General features: G+C 31.9%; 1 long non-coding RNA gene across 1 annotated transcript in view; it reads right to left on the bottom strand.

The window, feature by feature from the left end:
* Positions 1 to 19,745, bottom strand: part of LOC124083803 (uncharacterized) — a 290,521-nt gene that overhangs the window by 218,921 nt on the left and 51,855 nt on the right. The window contains exon 4 of the long non-coding RNA XR_009225524.1: positions 14,660 to 14,759. This is a non-coding gene — a long non-coding RNA (uncharacterized LOC124083803). The remainder of the gene's footprint in view (positions 1 to 14,659; positions 14,760 to 19,745) is intronic.

The following is a 19,745-nucleotide window of genomic DNA, read 5'->3' on the forward strand; positions in this document are numbered from 1 at the left end:
GAATTCAAGAAACTGCACAAATTCAGCAGAAAAAAAATTCAGTTACATTACAGTCTAACCATTAAAAACCAAAACAGAAAGAAAATTTTAAAAGCAAGGGGGTAAAAAAAATCACTTTCAATGTTGCACCAATAAGAATTACAGCTGATTTTTAACTGAAATAGTGACAACTAAAAGATGATGGAATGCATATTTAAAGTGCTGGAAAAAAGAGGAGAAAAATTGCTGTTAGAATATTCTATCTGGGGAAAATGACTTCAAAAAATGAAGTCAAATTAAATACAATTTCAGTTGTACAAAAGACTTTACTACTGGCATATATATTCTTGTAGAAATATTAAAGGGAGTTTTTTGAAGGAAAATGTTACTAATCGAAGCATCAGGAAGAGTAGTATGTGAGCAATGATAAAAGTACCAATGATAGTTAGGATTTAGAACATTTCTTAAGTAAAATATCTGACAACAATACCAAAAGGAAGACAGCATAAACAGAGTTAAACTGTGATAAGGATCTTGCTTCAGTAGAGAAGTTGTAATGGTACTAAATTCATCTAGACTATAAAAAGTTAGAAACAATATTGTGATTTGTAGGATAATCTCTAAATAGCATAAGAATACAAAACTAAAACGCTAATTAAAACTTAAATGTGATAAACATCTTTATTAATACAAAGAAAAAGAATAACAAACAAATGAAATAACTGGAAAACAATTTATAATTATTGATTTTTAAATCAAGTAGTCATTAATCAAGTGTCTCAGTTACTACTTTAAATTTACATGCATATCCAGGTGTGGTGGCACATGCCTATAATCCCAATGGCTCAGGAGGCTGAGGCAGGAGGAGCACGAATTCAAAGCTAGCCTCAGCAACTTAGTGAGGCCCTAAGCAACTTAGTGAGATTTTTTTCTCAATAAAATATAAAAAGGGCTGGGGATGTTTCTCAATGTTTAAACACCTCAGGTTCAATCCTCAGTACCCCACCCCCTCCAAAAAAAATTTTCATGCATAATATTCAACTAAAGATTTTCATAACTAGATATAAAAATATGATTGGACTAAATGCTGTTCATAAGAGTCAAATTAAAAGTATAGAGATAAACCAAAAGTAAAAGAATGTAGGGAAAAAAAAACAAATAGTACATTAAAAAAGACTAGTGAGATAATAATGATATATCAGCAAAAGCCAAATTTATCATAAGGAACATTATGGAAGACAAATGGAACATATTAAAGCAAGAAACTTTTCAAAATGATAAACAGGTCAGTTCATCAGGAAGATATAAAAAGTCTAAATTTATATTAATATCAGTTTTATATTATTTATAGAAAAAATGGACACTTCTTTCAGAAAGATGATCTTAACAACAAACTTAACCAATATTACTTTATCAATATAAAGACAGTACTTCAATATCAAGTCAGCATACACTTTTTCCCAATTACATATTGAATATTATTTTCATGATAAAAGCAAAATTAAACTAGAAATTGATAACCAGATAAATAGTTATAAAAATAATTTAAAAGGTCCAAATAATTTCAAACAATACATTTTTAAATAAACCTATATGTCAAAGAAAAGCCCAAATGAAAATTTGAAAATATTTTAACTACATAGAAATATATATGACTTAAAAAATTTGTGAAATGCATGTAAGTGTGAGCAGTGATTCAAGAATATTTACACATTTAATTAAGAATGAAAACAACAATAAGTGTTGGTGAGGATATGGGGGAAAAAAGGCACACTCAGACGTTGCTTGTGGGACTACAAATTGGTGCAGCCAATATGGAAAGCGGTATGGAGAATCCTTGGAAAACTAGGAATGGAATCACCATTTGACCCAGCTAACCCACTCCTGGGTTTATACCCAAATGACTTAAAACAGCAATACTACAGGAACACAGCCACATCAATGTTTATAGCAGCACAATTTACAATAGCCGTGGAACCAACCTATATGCCCTTCTGTAGGTGAATGGATAAAGAAAATGTGGTATATATACCCAATGGAATATTATTCAGCATTAAAAGAGAATACAATCATGGCATTTGCAGGTAAATGGATGGAGCTGGAGAATATAATGCTAAGTGAAATTAGCCAATCCCCCCAAAAAAATGCCAAATAATTTCTCTGATTTAAGGATGCTGATTCATAATATGCTGGGGGCATGGGGGATGGGAGGATTAATGAACTCTAGATAGGGCAAAGTGGGAAAGGGGAGGAAAGAGAAGGGAAGGAAAGGGGCAAAGGGATAAGAAAGATGGTAGAATGCAATGGTCATTATTACTCTAAGTACATGTATGAAGACATGAAGGATATGACTCTATTTTGTGTACAACCAGAGATATGAAAAATTGTGCTCTATATGTATAATATGAATTGTAGTGCATTCTGTTGTCATATATAACAAATTCAAATTTTAAAAAATTTAAAAAGTATTTAGCCTGAAAAAAGAATATTTACACATTTAAATGAATGTATTAAACAAGAAGACATTAAAATAAGAAGCTAGATAATTAAAAACAAATTAATACCAATGAAAATAGGAAAAATATTAAGTGCAAAAATCAATAAAATGAAAGAAATTATGAAAAAGAAAAACTCAATACAGAAGAAGGTTGGTTTTTTGAAGATAATTTAAAATTAAGAAGTCCCTAACAACACTGAGCATGAAAAAGGAGAAAGAAGATAACACCAATATTAGCAATGAATACAGGAACAAAGTTAGAAATATGAATGGCATTAAAAAGTATATAGAAGAGGGGCTGGGTTGTGGTTCAGTGGTAGCACACTCACCTCACTTGTATGAGGCACAGGTTTGATCCTCAGCACCACATAAAAATAAGATAAAGGTATTTGTGCTCCTACAACTAATATATATATATATATATATATATATATATATATAGAAAAAAATAAAAACAACATTACACCAACAACTGGAAACTTACATGAAATAGACTAATTCTTTAAAAACACAACTTGACATAAAATTGATACAAAAAGAAACAAAATATATGACTACAAAACAAAATGTATGAGCTGAACATGTATTCAGCAAATTGAACCTGAACCAATAACTTCCCTAGGGAAAAAAAAGTCCCCAAACCAAATGGTTTCATCAGTAAACTTTTCCAAAAATTTAAGTTATGTACAATACCAGTTTTATAATAAATAATTTGAAAACTAGAGAAAGTCGGAAGAATTCCAAACTGATTTTGTAGTTTGGTGTAAGTCTGATACCAAACCTGACAAAGATTTTATATGCACACAAAGCAAAAAGTACAGAACAATTCTCATAAACATAGAAGCAGAATTCTTAAGTAAAACTTAGCACCTTGAAGTCTATGTATAAATAGACTATATATCATGACCAACCAAATTTTATCATATAATTAAAATATTTGCTTAATATTTTAAAACATCAATATAATTTACCTCATTAAATAATAAAGAATGACCTTTCTAGTAGATGTGGAAAAGCATTGATCAACTTAAACATCTATTCAAGATAAAATTCTCATTAAATGAGTAACTACTAAAACATAAAATAAATACCATGATTACTAAATGCAAAATATTGAGTATTTCCTCCTTAATTCAGGAACAAAGACAAATATTCCCACTATTAGCACTTATGCTCAAAATTGTATTCAAATTCTCAGCATGTGGAATAAAGCAGGAAGAAAACAAACAATATAAATATCTCAAAATTGTTCTTAGTGAGGATGTTAGAACAAATTGATACCACTGCTCTTTAATACTCTACATAAAAATTAATTTTAGGCCTAAAATGGAAAAATAAAACAAGGAAATTTCTGTAAAACAATAATAACAAAAAACATTGCAGATTTTCTTCATGACCTTGAGGTATTTACACGTTTCTTAAACAGTAACTAGTGATTAGTCAAAGGAAAGGACTAGTAAATTATGCTGCATAAAATTAGAGGCATATATTCACCAAAAGCTATCATTAATAGAGTATAAAGGCAAATGTGGCGGATTGATTGTATTAATGCCTCCAATATTTCGTACTTTGCCATGATACCTTTCAATCTCATTAAGGTAGAGTCTGTTGCCAACTTTGATTTTGTATTTGACTTTCTTCTTTGCTTTGACCAACAGGATGTCAACAGATGTGATAGACAGCTGGAGAAGCTTAAAAAAGCTCAGTCTTTAAAAAGTTTCAGGTTTTGATCTTCTGTAGTGATCATGAGAAGATGATTCTCAGGCAGCCTGCTGGTAGTGGAATCATGTGAAGACAGAGCTAAGCTGCTGCAGTTCAACCAGAAATTATCAGGCTACATCAGTCAATAGGTAACCATCCCAAACATGTGATTTAGTCCAGCCAGAAACAGCAGAGTTTCCTTGTTTACTCACAGATAACTATAAATGCATGAGAGAGCCCAGCTGAAATCATCTGAAACTTTAACTCTTCAGCTAATGAATGCTATGGCCTTGATTTTGCTATTGACAATCAGCATTCATGGCAATAGATGATTGATATAGCAAAAAACATAATGCAAGAAAATATTTACAATAATTAAGTATATACAAAGAGGTCATATTCAAAGTACATAAAGAACTCCTAAACAAAAAATATGGAGAAAATACAGACAAAACAATTAATATAGAACATACAGTTCACAGAAGAGATATTCAAATGGCCAATTAACATGTGAAAATAGGTCAACGTCATCGCTCACCAAGGATATAAAAATTAAAACCAAAATGAGATACTACTATTCGGCCACTAGAATTGAAAAAATTAAGATTAATAATACTGAATGTTTTCAAGAATGTGGATCAATCAAGACTCTTATTCTTTTTTTATTGGGTTATAAATTGGAAAACCCACTTCAAAAAACTCTCTAGGATCTCCTAATGCTAATACAAACATGTATCTACCCAATGATCTCATAATCTACTTCCAGGTACACATTCTACTGAAAAAAATTGTACTTTTAACCAGAAAACAAGCATTAGAATATTTGGGAAATAACCTCAAAATTTAATTAATGGTAAAACTGGCAAAAAAATGCTGAACAACAATAAAAATGAATAAACTATGTGTTCAATAATGAAAATAAAACACTGAGCTGAAGTAGTCAGTCTCAAAAAATAAATATACTGCATGATTCCATTTACATGAATCTTAAGAATAAGCATAATTTGTTCTTAGTAATAGAAGTGAAATCACTATTTAACTTTGGGGGAGAAGGATATTAACCAAAAAGGGTGCAAGAATACCCCTGGGTTCAGTAAAGGATTTATGTCTGAATCTGGGTAATAGTTATACAGGTGAGCATAAGTGTGAAAATTTATCAAGATGCATACATACTTAAAATATAGACAATAAACTATATGAATATACATATATGTTACTAATCGATATAATTTTTTCAATCTAGCGAAAGATAAGCTTCATTAAAATGAAAGAGAAAATCCAGAAGAAGAAAATACAAGATGTGAGTGTAAGGAGTCCAAATGCAGAAGAGAGGTTAATGAATCTCCAGACTGCACCATGACAGTTGTACTCTAACAGAGGCAGCAAACCCAGACCAGCGCTGTATGACCCAACAGACAAAGACACTGAGAACATGCGTCACAGAAATCTCTCCTGCCACTCTTCTATTTTCTTATACTTGGTAATAATGGTGGTGTGAAGCTTGTTTTGATATGGGTCGATGAAAATTTTGCTCTCCCTTTTCTACCCTGTTGCCTGATCAGTTGAACATCCTTTTTTTACCCCACAACACTGCCCTGCTCTGACCTTCTCCTGAAAACTGAAGGAGGCCTGTCTGAACTTAGAAAAAACAAATAGATTCATATCCCTTCCAGTGGTTCATATTCCTGACAGGTGTTCAGTAACCAGGCCAGAAATAGCTTCTTCTACAATGAGAAAAATAATCTCTAGCATTATAAAATCACAATTTATTATGTGTAATAAAATTCAATCCTAACTTATGTAATTTTAATACAAATCAATAAAAACTTTCCAAAAATAAAGATTCAGCAAATACCATCTTTAAATACACTATGATTTGTAAGCAAAAGTGAATAAGAAATATAAAAATAAATAAATTATGTAGACTTCTTTCTTTGTACTCATCAGTTTTCTGTGAACTAGAGTAGAATTTTAAACACATAGAGAATTTCTTCACAGTACTTACAAAATTATACCATCTTGAACTCTACCTAAAACCACATAACAACCAAACAATACCATTCAAATAGTAAAAGTAAATTAAGTTATCTGTGTAGAAAAATATTAACAAAATTTTCTTAAGTGGAAATTAAAAACATACCACAGAACATGAATATGTGTGTATACTATATTTATAAACATTATTTTAAAAATATCTGGGAGAATACCAATCAATGAGTTCAGAGTACCTACTTTCTCCTTATTAAGTGAGTTGAGGAAAGGAATAAGAATGTTTTTCTTAGCTGCATTTTTAATAACAAACATAACTAAGTAAAAATACCAAAAATGAATGGTACCAAGATATGACCATTTAGCTATGGCATGCCAAATGTACAGGTATATACAAATATTTGGCTTATCCATTTATTTATTCCATATTCTTCCTTATGGTTAAGACTGGTAGATACATTCTCAGTTAATATTAATTAGTGTTAAAATATGTAGCATCCCCTTTCAATATGGAGTCATGCAGATGAGTTTTTCCCAAAAATCATATTATTTCTCCCTAAAATAATTAGCTGAGTATTTTTCAGGTGGAAATTCAATAAAAACAATCTCAAAGTAATCAAGTAGGAAAAGCACAAGCTTGGAACATCCTATATTGAATTGTTGTGATGATGAAATGAAGCATCAAGTCAAAATATCTTCCTGTGTCCAGCCCAACATTTATACGACATATATCATTTCCCTCGACTTCCTTGATAAGCAATATTTTAATCCAAGTAGCAATTAGGACAAAATCTTTCTTCTTTTTTTTTAATTTAGAATTTTGAAGGTCCATATATCATGGTGGTAGAGAGGTATAACCAAATGCTGAGAAGATTTTTAAGTCTTTTTAGAATTAAAAAATAAGAAGATGCATCGATCCTTTCCATGAATTCCTCCAAGACAGAGGTATGTCAAGGAAAAGATGCAAATCTGGCCTTTGAATTGAGAGCATCCCATTAATGTTACAGAAAATGTATGGCTCTCACCGGGAGTCAGCAAGGTGGGATTGAATCAAAACCCAGTGCCAGGCAATTAAGCTTTCTTGTATTCAGGTAATGAAACTATGCCCTACGTAAGATAAACCCACAGCATTATATGGTAAACAGTTATATGTGAGAGTTATACAACTTTTCTTTTGTTTCACCTGTTGGGACTTGGGTTCCTACCTTTGACAGGTAGGAGAGGACCCACAATTGTTGGCAGCCTCTCCCTTCCAGCAATAGCCATTCAGGATACTTTGCCTAAGAGACATGAAACCCCTGACCTTTCCTTTTTTGAGAGGAGGAGAGCCATTATCTTTCTTCTTCACTAGGATTTACTAAGGAGAGGAGGTTTTCAATCTCATGAAGCCCGTCTCTGTCTATAATAAGTCTTCTCCAAGGGAGAAACCACTGGCTTCACTCTCCCCACAACCAGAAAAATTTTTGATCAGCCAAATTAACTTTTATTTCAACTACTCTCTCCAGAAGGTAACTCTACGTTAAGTTAGAATTTTAAAAAGCACAGTCCCTGAAAACATGCTGGAGTCTCTGATGTGCCTTCATGAATCTCAGAAATTTTTCTTCTTTAAGAGCCAATGGGAAAACTCTATATCAGGGGAAGCAATAGAACACAGAAAGACAAGAAGAAAGGAATTTTTATCTCTTCTACTATACCAAAACAAGCCCAAACTGACCTCTTCATTTCTTGAATGTGAAATAGAAATATACTTTTCTCTTATGTAAGGTACAGTAATTAATTGGATTTTTTCTATTACTCATATTCAATGCTAATACAAACATATTTTGCATTTCATATACAAGTTTAAACTTCCATGTGTTTAAATATGAATATTTTATTGGCAATATACAATATTTTTCATAAGCAGAGGAATTCTACAATATCAGCTAAACTGTAAATACATCAAGGGAGAATTTTTATAAGGAATCAAAAGGAAGTTTCTAGGTAAAGCTAAATTTAAGAAGGTTAAATATAAATTTATAACATGTTCTTATTACTACAATAACTGAAGTAAAATTCCAATCTATTTACAATTTCAAGGGATTGATCAAAAACTTAGCGCACAAACATTGAGTGAAGACAAGTGAAAATGGAGAAACTCCTTCAGAAGATTTTGCATGGATCATCTGTCTCCTTGATAAAGACAAACCTAATTTATGTTTTACATCTATGCATTAAAAAAGTGATGATTAAAATTTTTAAAGAAAAAGCATGACTGAAATGATATATATATATTATATATGTGTATATATATATATATATATATATATATATATATATATATATATATATATCTTTCATCTAGCAAGATATTAAATACATACTGCCTCTTGCCTTTTATACTCAAATTATGAGGTCATAAAAAGAAAAAAAATCTATATGTGAAGTTGTCAACTTAGTACACATATATGCTCAGAATCCCTGAAACCAACTATTTCTATACCCAGATAATTAGGTACTGTAAACACACAAACACAAAGCACTTCACTGAAACATATATTGTTCCCAAGTTAAATCTATATACATATTGGAATTGTTTCTGGTATATATTTATCCCAATTCTATTCATTCCAGTTTCACTGCATCATGGGAGAAGGAGAACAGCTGGTTACTATCTTCTTTATGATGTTTAATTTTATCACTACATATAATATATTTTATACATGTGAATATATATATTTAGAGTATTTGTTAAAGATGTACTTTTGCTTCCCTATAAATAAATTCTTCAAATATTACACTGACATATGAGTTTTAAAAGCAAACAATAGAGAAAATTATACTTAAGAGAAAATGTAAAAAATAACATAATTATTTCATAGAAGCAAACTTACAGCAAGGTAAAGAAAAAAGATTCCATGTTATAAATCAACTTGCATAAACCCAATATCTGACTCTGGCACTGACATACATTTACAACACGAGAAACAGAATTATAAAATGAGTATAATGGACATACACCACCTGCCTCTACCTTACAAAGAAGAAATGTTCTGAAAGCTGATTACTCAAAACTCAGAGCACACTTTTTGTTGTTTTTTCCCCTCACATTTTAATACATTTCAAGCTTTCTACAAAGTTGAGTGAATTTCAACATTAAATAAACATATCCCACCTGCCCTACATTCTGTCAATAGCATCTTATTATATAATAGCTATATTTTACATCACAATAGAATTACACTACATTTTCCTTCTAATAGCAGGATGCTATTCTAGATCACATAAATTGGATAAGCTTTCAGAGTAGCACTGATTTACATTAAGTTGTTTTCCCTAAGATCCAATTAAGTAGTGGTATTGGGTTTTTATAAGTAAAGACTGAGAAAACAAAGCAAGTAGAAGAACTACATTTGGTTTTTGTTGTTGTTCGCTTTTGTAGCTCTGGGTGGGGATTGAAACTAGGGTCTCATGAATGCTAGGCATGCATTCTATTACTGAGCTACATGCCCAACATTGCTAACAGAAGAAATAAACCACTCAACACCATCACAAAACACACTGAAATACATACACACATTTAAAAGTGCTGGCCGTGAAAGTCAGGGCTTTGAGCATGCTAAGTAAATGCTGTACCACTGAGATACACCCTCTGTTCCAATAAAATTTTAAATGCAATTTTATTTTATCTTACATAGGTTTCATGGGTTTTTATATAATATAATGACACTATATTTTAAAATTTCATAAAATTATATTTTTTATCATTTAAATAAGTAATTAACAGATATCTTTATAGCATATTGAATTCATGAACCAAAAATTTACTTAAACATTATTCATTCACTTGTAGCATTTAGGGAATTTTCATTTCTTGCTATCATAAAAATGTTGCAATTTATTATTCTATATGTTAATTTTTCTCCCTTATTCATTTTCCCTTAGATTTCTCAGAAATAAAATTATTGTGTCAGTGGGAGAAAATATTATTTACTCAATTCTCAGTGTATATTAATAAACACTACAATTTTATCTATCAATAAACATCCACTTTGGATATTGAAGGATAGAAAGAAACAATGACAACTTCCCTTCAATTTAAGAACTGGCTCTTTCTCATATCAACAAGTTTTTAGTTTTTTCATATTTCTTTACTTTAGGAGAGCTACTAATCCAAAAACAGTGTGTTTTTGAGATGCACAGTGAAAGTAAAATTATGGAGGAAATACATCATGCTACATACAGATAGAGTAAAGGATAGGAGATGACCATTATCTACACTAAATCCATCCACATGTCACAAGAGATATCTTAAGCTAAATAGTATTTGACTCTAATGCTGTAAATTTTCATCTGACTTAAGGTCCACTGAGGAGTTAATAAAATTGTGAAACATATAAATATAGAAAAGTTGAAAGAAACTTATGACAGCTTTTAAGTGCATGCTACAATATGAGAGTTGTGTAAGAGTGAAAAGAAGAATTAAAGAGGATCTGAAATAAATTATTGGGTGAGAAATAAAATTTTGAAAAGTATCTAGCAGACTCATTGCTAGAGAAAGCAGAGAAACATTGAAAGCTGTTCGAAGTTAGCCCTACTAGGACTTTCATACCATTAAGATCTTTGCCATTGATCCCGCAACAGTCTGCACCTATGATTGAAATCCATGTTGCTTGCATGGTAGAAAACATTTCTTCAAATTCATTAACAAAAAGCATTCTGGGTCCTGAACACCCAAATTCAATTACAAGGTCATAAAGCAATTTTTGAAAATCCTTTGAATGACCACCATCAAAGAAATAGAAAGTTTATTTCATATCCAGCTCAGTAAAAAGATTTTTATCCCATCTCAGTGCCACAAATGCAGTCTCAAAATAAAATATGACATCATGAAATGTTACATTACTTTCTGGACACTGCCTGTATATGTAGATCCTCAACCCTATGACACATCATTAGAATTTAACCATCATTACCTAAAAATCTATTTGTTGTTTTAAATTTTATGACTACATTACACTGAAGGGCTGTTAAACCCCCGACTCTATGTGCTGTTTTTTTCCTATTCTTAATGGAAATTCTTATCAACTCCTTAATCTTGTTATTCTTTAGTTAATCATATTAGTATGCTTAGGATGTTAAATTGAAGGGTCCCTGCTCAACTGCTCAAACATTATATTTTCACCAAGTTGACAGATTAATTTCCAAGAAAAAACCATTAGTAAGAGTCTCCTCCCTGCTATTAATGTGACATATGAAATAAAAATAATTTGTAACAGCTGGTGCAAGATCTTCCAGGGTAACACTTAAGGACAATGCTCAGTGAAACATAAATCCATATTATTGCAATGGAGGAAGGTCTGCTCTACAAAGTTTGAGGTAACTTTTGGAGAATTATCACATCAATAGAATGGAATGTATAGAAAAGAAGAGGAGTTGATTTTAGCCAAGTCCTACAAGAAAGAGAATGGAAACAAGAGAAGTGACTAATGGGGTAATAAGATATTCACTACATTTCAATTATTATGGCCTTTTTTCTACAAATCTTTGCTACTTTGATAAAAATCAATTTAATTTTATGTTTATAGTTGAAAATTACTAGACACTGTAGTTTATTTCAAAGAAATATTAGAAATGCATTTCCTAATACTTTGACAAATCACTTGACCCTTTCAATTGGACACTGAAACTATTTACAGATCAACTTATATGATATCTAATATTTGCTTTTAAAATAATTCAGCATAGGGAAATTGAGAGGAGTAGAAGTCAAATTAGCCCGTGTTCATAATTGTAGGATTAACAGATATAAAGATATAAAAATATCTGTTAATTCTTCTATCTCATGTGTTCATCATCCAAAAATAGTACCTTTTATTTATAGGAAGCACCTGTATAGAATTTATTCAAACCACCCACTATAGATTGAATGTGTCCCCTCAAATTCACATATTGCAGTCTGATCCCCATTGTGATGCTATGTGACTGTGGAACTTTTGAGAGACCATTAAGGCATGAGGGTGGAGCCTTTTGAGTGGGATTAGTGCCCTTATAAATACTCCAGAGAGTTCCTTGTATAAGAAAAAAATTAACTGTGCTGAGGATTAAACCCAGGGCCTAACACATGCTAGGCAAGTGTTCTACCACTGAGTCATACTCCCAGTCCTTATAAGTTTTTTGAGTCATATTTATGAAACAGAAAATGTGTCCTCACCAGTCACCAGTTTTGTAGGAGAACTGATCTTGTACTTTATGATCTTCAGAAATTTGAAAAATAGTTTTGCTGTTTTTGAGCAACCAAAGTTATGGTGTTTTATTAATCCTAAATAAACTAGTACACTACCTCTAATGATAGCATATGTAACATAATATATGTGGAGAGAGAATTAAAGAAAGGAAATATTTCATTTCCTAATATAACAAAAAAACATTTGTCAATAAATCAATTTCAAAGATAAAAAAGAAAAACTAAAATGTCATCCAGATCAAAATATGAACCTAGAGATCAATGGTAACATTTTAGAAGTAGTTGGAAGTGTAGGAATTCTCTGTTCTGATTCTTTCCAAGCATACTGTATCCAAGTATCACAAAGTGAATTTTATTTCACATAGGCAGCATGACTTTTTGTTGATTTGTTATTAAGCATATATTACATGACATTCACAATACTGGCTGCTGAGGGTTCCAATAGGAGAAGAATAAAACCATTCCCTTTTGTGTGGGAGACAGATATTCAAACAAATAGTTCCAGTACACACAGTCAGTAACTAACATAGCAGAGTTATGAATAACACCATGGGAGGAGAGAGAAGAAACACCTAATTCTTCATGGCTGGAACAATTATGACAGGACTGAGACTACAACACATAATTTTTCATCCTGGTTTTTGTCAGAAATCACTTGGTTTAGGGGAAAAAATTCTATTCAAATAAGATTTTTTTTAAAATGCGTATCCTAAGGATACAATTGTAGAAAATATAAAAAATTATCAGACAGCAACTAAATGGCTTCATTCCAGATTATGTAGAGAAGAAATCTTATACATTAACATCACTTCACCCTCAAATACTTTGCTATGGGACAGAGAAAAATGTCCATAAACACCAAGGGCTGGCCCTTTTAGACTGTGGGTGAGGTGTGGTCTCTCAGAAACGAGTTCTTTAATGGTGATTATCTCTTAGTGAGGGGGTGTTACCACTATTTTCTTGGTGAATGAGTTAAGGCAATTAACACAACTCTAACATATAGCTTTCTGAAAAGGCTGAAAAGGAAAACTTTTTAATTGGTAATATTGTTATACTATGCTTAAAGGGTGTTGTTTTTGGGGAAAAATTGCAAGTAATGAAGCACCATAGAGATATATTGTCCTTTCTTGTTTATCAAAGACAGGCTGTTGATACTTTCTCAAAGATAATACAAAACAAAACAAAGCCATCAATATCAACAAAAACAATGGCAGCACAGACACAGGAATAAAGTTCAACTCATTTTAATGAAATTTCGTCAACCATTCCTTAGCATTAATAAAGAGCTAAAAATAAGTTCTATACTTCACATTTCTTAAGCATACAATGATTTTCAAAAAAGAAAGGAATTACCAATTTTGCCTATACAGTTGATTTCAACAAAATAAAACTTGTGAGCAAGCAAGGGTTAAAAAGAAAGTATTTAAAATCAAATATATTTCATTTTCTTTTCCAGGAGCAGTTTGGTTGACACTTTCCTGATTCTTCATACTATAAAAGATATATTCTAAAATAGTTTGCAGCAATAATGAGACCACAGGAGAGATTATGTGTGCAAATAAAAATACAAAAACAAAAAAGACTTGCATAAAAGGAATTGGAAAGAATCTCATGTTGGGGAAGAGATATCTCCAAAACATTGACTAGCCATAAAGAGTTACGAACATATGAAAATAAAGTAATTTTACATGTAGTTTTTTTCTCATTTGTCCCTCATTTTTCATTCTATTTATTTTTACAATTACTATGATTTGCAAGATAAGCCATTAAAACAAATCAAACTAGGTTTAAAAAGGACATCAAAAATTCTGAACACCAGTGAAAGATTAGAGATAAATCATTATTTACATATATCAGTTTATGTAAGTTTCAGAAAGTCATATAGGCAAATCATGAAAGGAAATTTGGGGAATAAAAGAAACTTATGAAAAACCCTATGCCAAAAATCAACTGAAAAGATCAAATAGAATAAAAAGGGAAACCCCTTCAATAGTGAACCTAGGGAAGTACTTAAATCATATGCCACAAACATAAAAGGAATTTTATCAAATATCAAGCAATTTTCATCAAACTAACAAAAATAGTATAATCTAAAACACATCTTTTCTTCTCAGGAAAGCATTTTAATTTTATTTTAAATAATTGGAGAGAATTCTAATGAAGTACATTAATACCTCACCACTTGGAAAAATAAAAGAAAGGATAAAGAAGAAAAAAAGAATGGACCTTATGTATGATAGGAGAGAGACAGGTACCACTTTTCTCACCATTAATCAACAGCTTTCCAAGGGTGTTGCAGATGAGGACAATATGCATATCAGTCTGGAATCCTTAGCAGGAGGCTGGATTTGGTCCATAAATGGATACCTAGAGAGGAAGACAAGGTGGGGTGGATTGTGTAGTCGGGGTTGGAATCATGCTGAAGTCTAAAGTCACAGAAACAACTGACGTGGGGTCATCTTGTTATTGCAGATCAAGAGCAACAAATGATATCAGGAAGAATGTGTGGAGGCTTTTTAAAAAATGCATACATTTTTAGTTTTTTTTCTCTCCACTACGTTCACTGAAATAATTGGAATCCAGAGTTATTCCAAAATGAAATAGCTAGTGCAAAACTAGGGACATCAGAGGACAATAGTTTCTATGAACATAGAAAAAGAGTTTTCAAAGACAAGTTTCTTTAACTATGAAAACTGATGGCTGCACTTTGTCCTCATGTCCCATAGCTGCAGAATAATTGAGAAGTATCCTCCAGTGATCTCCAAGGAATAAGCAAAATAAATACAGAGACTGAGTAGCATGACTACATTATTAATTCTGGATAGACCAAGGTCCCAATTAGATATGTACAAACAGAAAAATAGTAGAAACTATACATGACTTCTACAAATGAAGAAGTAAAGACATCAATAAATAGCTTGTCCTGCTAATGATATTCCAGAATCCAATGGCGGTTTTACCGTCAGCATTTTTTTTTTCATTAATTCTGATGCCAGAAAACACTATGTAGTCACTAAAGGCAGCCACCCTTTAGAGACATGGCAACATAAATCCTCAAGAGTAGCTAAGTTCAAAATGTGTGCTTGAGGAAAAGGGGTTTAACAACAACTTTTTTCCTTAGAAATAACCAATCAGAGCTACTCTGAGAATTGTTTCTTGACAATAATTGCCTGTCTGGGAATACAATAAATCCATTCCTATTTCAAAGTTTCAAAGGAAAGTTGTCTGTGAGGTAAACTGGGGAGATAAAGGGAAGGGAAATTTTGACAGTGAGTCTTATATCAACTTCAACATGGTATCCTAAAACTGATTACTGGGAGATAGGGGGCTTAATAGACAGAGTGAATATCCCATAGAGATCAGGATCTAGTCTATACCCCTACATTATGACCTTAGATTCAAAACCAATCACTAGAACCTTCTCTGATGCAGTGGCTTCCTTGGCCACTATGTGAGATAGGCAAGGGAACCAAGATCTGGGCATTGGCATTACTCACCAGGTACCCAACTCATTCTTACTTCCTACTCATTGTAGAAATATATTGAACCTCCTTGAGTAATATTGTACTCCATTTCCCTGTGTCTTATCTTAAAGGAGTCCCAAATACATAATAAAAGAGATATTATTTCATATATGGAACTGTTATCTGAAAAGAACAAACAGAGGGGTAGAGGGTGCATGCAGTTGTAAATATTGAGGCAGGATTAAGGAAAATAACTACACTTTGGATTATACAGCTATAGCAGAAGCCATATTCTCTATGTGTCCAAAGAGTATGACTTTACATATCAAGATGTATTCAACAAACAGAAGAAATTATAAATGTAACTTCTTTGATTTTTAATGAAGTTCAATATATTAAGGATCTTTTATGAATAAGATGGGAAAAGGAGACAAATATCTCCAAGAAAGGCTTTGCAAGAACTAGGATAAAGAATTTAAGGATAAAGGATATTCAACTCAGTAAGAAAAAAAAACTATTAAAAAGAGGACAAAAACCTTGTGTAGGCACTTCACAAAAGAATATATCAAAAAGGTGATTAAATATATGAAATTTGCTAAACACTATCAATGACTGAAGGGAAACATCATAATAAAGTATTATCACACGCTAAAAAAAATGTCTAACATAAAGGAGATCAACAGTAAAGAAGTAGGGCAATAGGAATGTTCATACACTACATAATGAAGGGTATCAATATAACAGTGCAATGATATTAAAAATCAATTACTTTATTGATATAATTTATCAATGCTATGTATTCATATGACCTATGACTCAGTAGTGTCATCCCTGGGAAGTTACACATATACAAAATAAGACATTTAGAGAAATGCAGAGATTTATTCATAATGGTTCCAAACTGAAACAAAAGAAATCTCCATCAACAGAAGGGATAAATTTATGCAATGAGACTAGATATCGCTGAAAATAAGCAAACAATTGCTACATTAAGAAATCTCACAACTGTAATATTAAGAAAAAATTGTGAGATACAAAATAGGATACATTGTATAATTCTATCTATGTGAAGTTCAAAAATAGGCAAAATTAATCTATATACAGTAGAGATCAAAGTATTTGCTGCCTTTCAGAGGTGGTTCTACAGTATTATACATGTATAAAGACTCACCACCTCGAGATATAAGATTTGGGAGCTTCACTGTAAACTATGCCAAACTTAATTATAAAATCAAGAAAATTTATACAAGTAAAAAATAAATTATGTTAGAAGAACAACAACAAAAAAATGACCAGAGAAGCAGAAAAGCTTAAAATCAATATTGCAGAAAAATAATTTCATATAATCAAATTCTCCATAATATAGTAGGGAACAAAAATGAAGCCATAAAAGAATCTATGAGAAGATAAGAAATATGGAAGGAACATAATGATGATCCAATCACAAGATAATTATGGTTTTTTGGGGACAAAAAGAACAAGTAGAATTGTGAAAATTGCCAAATATATAACAGATGGAATCTTGTTGAAATGACAACATGAATCTTCAAATCAAAAGCATTCATTGTGTGATCAGCAAAATTAGAAAGTACAAAGGACCTACTAAGATTAGTAGAGTAGTAAATTTTACAGATAAATTAAGGATTTTTACAAGCTTCTGCTCTTCAGCATTATTCACCAGAAGTCTACATTCATTCTTGCTCTTCCACAGAAACACAGCAGAACAAAAAGATGAAGGACAGAAATCAAGCAAATGCCAGACTCCCCTATATTCAGTATAACACACCAGATGAAGATTGAAGGGTACTTGTGCCAATTGACATTTGCTTAGCAAAGCAACAGAAAGTCTCAAATACACAGGAAAATAGACACTATCTTCATCTTTCCCTTTTCATAGGATGGGAGGATGATCATCTGAAGAAATCTAAGTTTGGGTCCAAATACAGAACTAACGATTTTATAAATGATCTTAAAAATTTATCTATAACAGTTTGGTGTATGGAATTGCTAGTTGGGATTATAATAAGAGTTTAGGTAAATTGCAGAAGATTTTTAGTTTAGATTATGTTTAATGTATAATTTTTTAAAAATTCTACATTGTGGATTTTTGGTGTGGAGGGTCAGTGGGAAGGGGTGGGAAGGAAAATGAGCACATTGCAACTCTGTGTACAGAACACAGCTCCATCTTACTTTCAAGAAATTTGATTTCCGGTATTAAAAGACAGCAGAAGTTGTTCCACAGGTATTTGCAGCAGATGGTAATTTTATGGGATGTCCATAGGTTTTGTAACTTGAGAGTAAACTCTGTTTAATGAGAAACTTTGTGACTTGTAGAAGAAAGGAAATGACATCTTCTTACCTGCCCTTTGTAATGGTCAATTTTATGTGTCAGTTTGACAGCCCAGAGATGTCCAGCTAGCTGTTACCATGTAACATATTTTATGTTATATAAAATTTAATGTGCAAAATAATAATTTTAATCTAATAAATTTAGGTACACATCTCAGAGAATATCAACAAAATCCATTATGTGGAAGGAGAAAGAATTAGAGAAAATATAAGTGTGCTAATTGTATAAAATTCAAAGAGTAAATTTAATACTCTTTGAATTTTATACAATTATGATGTTTTCTCATAAAACCATCCAGAGGAAGAGTCCCTATCTCTTGATTAAAAAAAATAAAAAATGAAATGAAAGTCATGGTCTTTATATAAGCAGCTTTAGGTCCTGTCTAGCCCTAAGCCAGTCACCATAGCCAGAGAGTTTATACACACTAATGGTTTAAGCCTGGACTCTCTATCACTAAAACAAATATTGCTGCCTAGAAGGTAGTATATGCTTCTTGATTGGTGCTATTTTTTGTTAAGTGTCAGAGTTAGAGTCAATATGATATATAACAGTTCTTTCATTCCCAAGTTAAGAAACAAAACAAAAAATTAAACACAGGTAATAGATATACAGACAGGGAAAAATGTCAGCCCTTTGACTCATTGGCTGAGTAGGGAACATAGTTTAGATTACATCCAAAGAGGATGCTAACATTTCAGACAAATATTTCTGGAGATCCTTGCTGATGCAAAGCCTGCACCACTAAGTTGGTCTTGTGCCTCCTTGCCAAGGGGGAGAAAGTCTAATAAGAAGAAAAAAGACTGAGTGACAGCTATCCATTTCTTCTTGCAACTCATTATTGAATATCACTCTATTTCCACAGGAAGGACAGAGAGTGAGGAACCAGTAGGGTTACTCCTCATGAAACCTCTCCAGGTGAAAAAACATAGCCAAGAACTGGAAGATTCTTCACTCTCCTCCCTGGCAACAATGACGATTATTTTGGATAAGGGCCTAACTCCTCCAAAGCCACATAGTTGGTAAATCTGAAGTCTTTTTCACAATGTGTATAGAGAGAATCAATGTCAAGGAGTCTACTGACTCTCTCTACCATGAATGGCATGAGAATATAACAGAAACTTCTTGAAAAACATGGCGACACATGCTTCTCACTTAGCTCTCCCCACCAAATCTGACTAAAGTGGGGCTCACATAGTTTTTTAAAACAATGAAAGCATTAACTCACAAGGATGAAGAAAACTACAAAGGAGATAAAAGCCCGCTAATGAGGGCAATAAAACTTTGAAGACTGGCATATGCATGGAATAATAGGAATACAAAGGTAAGTGCCTTCTTGGGAAGAAGCCAATTTAAGGAGACCGACTTATGTCATAAACTTTTAGAAAGGCTCAGAACTGAAGATGCCCATTGTATCCACAAAAATTTGGCATGTAGGGCTCAAGATAAAACAGAAAGACTAATAGAAAGTCCAAAATGAAAATATTAGGACTGCCATTGTCATTTTGAGGCTATGGAACAATACTGTATTCAGCTCTAAGA

This window comes from Marmota monax, unplaced genomic scaffold (assembly GCF_021218885.2).
Source record: "Marmota monax isolate L192 unplaced genomic scaffold, Marmota_monax_Labrador192_F-V1.1 WCK01_AAM20220418_F8-fsc00016, whole genome shotgun sequence".
NCBI classification, from domain to species: domain Eukaryota; kingdom Metazoa; phylum Chordata; class Mammalia; order Rodentia; family Sciuridae; genus Marmota; species Marmota monax.